The sequence below is a fragment of the Ictalurus punctatus genome, chromosome 28, assembly GCF_001660625.3.
Source record: "Ictalurus punctatus breed USDA103 chromosome 28, Coco_2.0, whole genome shotgun sequence".
NCBI lineage: Eukaryota > Metazoa > Chordata > Actinopteri > Siluriformes > Ictaluridae > Ictalurus > Ictalurus punctatus.
Window position 1 is genome coordinate 2,168,703 of NC_030443.2, and position 3,052 is coordinate 2,171,754.

Here is a 3,052-nt window from a genome sequence, read left to right on the forward strand (position 1 = left end):
TACCGCTAAGTGGATAAACAAAGGAATGTCTTCTGCTTACTCTCTCTCTCCCTCTCTCTCTCTCTCACTCACTCCGTCCCTGCCTGTCTGTATCCTTCCTGTTGTTGCTGCTGTTATTTTGAGGAATAATGGTGGACAATATCTCCCTTCATGCACCTCTCTTCCTTCCTCACCCTCCCGGATCACTCCCACTTGATCCGTTTTAAGGCTTTCTTCTTATTCTATGACCTAAATCACCTCCTCTCTCTCTCTCTCTCTCTCTCTCTCTCTCTCTCTCTCGCCCCCCTCCCTGTTCCCATGGTTCTGAGGGTCAGGGTCAAGGCTTCAGCATTAATACAGACAGTTGGACAGATTCCCAGGCCTGCACGGCGAATAGAAAGGGCACACACTCACACATTCAGGATAGACCTTAAACCTCCCTGAAGAGAAACTCTACAAAGAGACTCATGAACGCAAATACCGTTTGAGGAACTCAGAAGGTGCTAGAATTTCGAAGCATTTGGTCATTTGGTCGCAACATGTCTTGTGGACGCGAGTAAATTCAACACCGTCGAGAAATCGCTGCGGTACAAGAGGAATAAAACAGTCTGGGCCGCCGTGTATTTCCCTCGGACAGCACGGCGAAGACGTGTGTGTGTGTGTGTATATATATATATATATATATATATATATATATATATATATATATATATATATATATATAAAAAACAATTCTATAGCCTATAGAAGAAAAAGACTCATGAATGCAACACGGCTTCGTATGAAATTGTCCTTTATTGATATTTTATAACTCTAGCTTATTATAGAATTGTCACTGTTCACTGGGAACGCACGAAGCATCTCCTCGTGTGAACTGGGAGCTACTGGGAGATTTACACAGCAGCAGCAGCAGCAGAGAGAAAGTGTTCTGCACAATCAGTTGAGAACGGGGTGTGTGTGTGTGTGTGTGTGAGTGTACTGTGTAACACAAACAGTTACTGTCTCAGCTTTTGTGTGGTTTAGACTTTTAGTATTTCATTTTCATGAACCTGGGAATAAATAAATCAAGCACAATTTGCCAAGAAAGAAAATTCACAGGTTTGGAAGAGAGAGAGAGAGAGAGAGAGAGAGAGAGAGAGAGAAAGGCACATTTTCCAGGTTTTGACCGAAAGTGAAAAAAAAAACTCTGTAGGAACTTTGTCGACGCTCCTCTCCTCCTTCCCATGATGCTCCACTCCTCAAGGCCTCTATGTGGATTCATGACAATACAACCATAGTAACTGTCCCTGTGTTGTGTTGACACACAAGCTTCACACTAGCATGCTAGGACACACACACACACACACACACACACACACACGCGCGCGCGCGTATACACACTCCACAGCTGCTATCACGCTAGCTTGTTCTGGACGTGTGAACATCTAATCACATTTTGTGCGTGTGCGTGACTAAAAATAGGCTATCGGTATCTCCTATCCCATAATAGTCCAGTACAGGACGGGCGCAGGCGTCCTCGCCGAGATTAATCGTGAAAAGACGAAGAGAATCGTGGATAATTAAGTCTTCCGTGTGATGTCATCATGAATAATAATAATAATAATAATAATAATAATAATAATAATAATAATAATATGCAGCTAATATCTGTTATTGCTAAGTAATACAGTGTTCACCACGCAGCGGGACCTTATAGCAGGAAGTCTTTGAAGCCACGCCTCTTAAATCACAGAGCTCGTTCCTTTAACGGTTTCAGCGTGGGTCGGTTCATACGTTAATGATCTACTCGCTGTTGACTCAAAGTACACCAAGCGTCACATGACCTCGCTCTTTCACCCCTTTTTCTCGCGCTAGCGAAAGCCTTAAAGAGGAATTGCACAGATTTTCCAGCACCCTTATAAGACGGGAACGTCGCTTGGGAAAACGCACTCAACGCAACATCGTGGAGAAGCCGAACGAATCCGAACGACTGACAGCGTGACAGACTGTCCAGCGGTATGTCCCGGACGTGCACGTACGGTACAGGGCTTCGGTTTTTCGCACCGGACCGTGTGGGGTTCCCAGCACTAACGCGGGTGATATTCGTCTCTCTGGCGTGTGTCGCGTTCTCACAGATGTTCCAGGTTCTACGTATCGTCGCACCTTAACTTTAAGTGAGAGCGTAAACGATAGGAACACGTTGCGTAGTGCGCGAGCATTTCTAATCCGCCGTGTCCTCGATACGGCCGCCGAGACCGTTATCCGCTCCATAACCATCTTTTCCCTCAGCCAATCTTAGCCTTATTTCCTTCCAGATCATTTACTAGGCATTCTGATGGTACACTAGAACACATGCATATGACCACACCCCATTACTGACTACTTTAAAACAAGCTCTTGGTAGACACGGACATATTTTTTGAAACTAGGCCAAGTGCGAACCCGTCCCCCCCGACCCCCTTGTTCCAATGCTATCCCCATTAGGTGTACATTTCATAACCCTGGCAACCCTTATAATTTCTTTTACAATATATAGGTTTTGAAAAACAATATAAAACCACTGCGCTCTGTTTTTTCTTCTTGTTGTCATCCATGCCCACTGTCTCCAAGCCCCGCCCCCAAACAGATATCATCATAAAACCGTGACGTGTCACAATTCGCGTCCTGCTGAGTATAATTTATAGAATTAAGTGTCAGGATGTACATCGAGAAGAACAGATCGCTACAAACGCTATCGTGGTTTGTTTTTTTTTTTGTTTTTTTATGAACGCGAAACGTAAAGTAATTACAGTACATTTCTCTAGAACTGAGCTTTTTTCCCCTCTTAACCTTGTTTACTTCACCGAGCTGAATTTGTTAAAAAAATTTTTTGGAATTCGCCTGGAAGGCTCGAACACGGTCCGGTGATAAATCTCCACGGGCTCGGTATAAAAACCCCAGCTGTGGTTTCAGCGACAGAACCGATCCTCACACCTCCGTCTAAAAAAGGCTCGGAATCAGAGCAGGGATCAACCGTCCCAGTCCGAGCGCAGAAACATCCGGAAAATCCAAAAGGTGCAACGTTCCAAGTCCTTTCACATCTCCAACTAAGATG

The 3,052-nt window shown here is 44.6% G+C and overlaps 1 protein-coding gene across 1 annotated transcript in view; it reads right to left on the minus strand.

Moving 5' to 3' along the window:
- Positions 1 to 755: 755 nt before the first annotated feature.
- The window catches only part of cdc42ep2 (CDC42 effector protein (Rho GTPase binding) 2), a 9,017-nt gene continuing 6,720 nt past the window's right edge, over positions 756 to 3,052 (minus strand). The window contains exon 2 of the mRNA XM_017459580.3: positions 756 to 3,052. This exon is cut by the window's right edge and continues 1,462 nt beyond it. The gene's annotated coding sequence lies outside the window, so the exon portion shown is untranslated.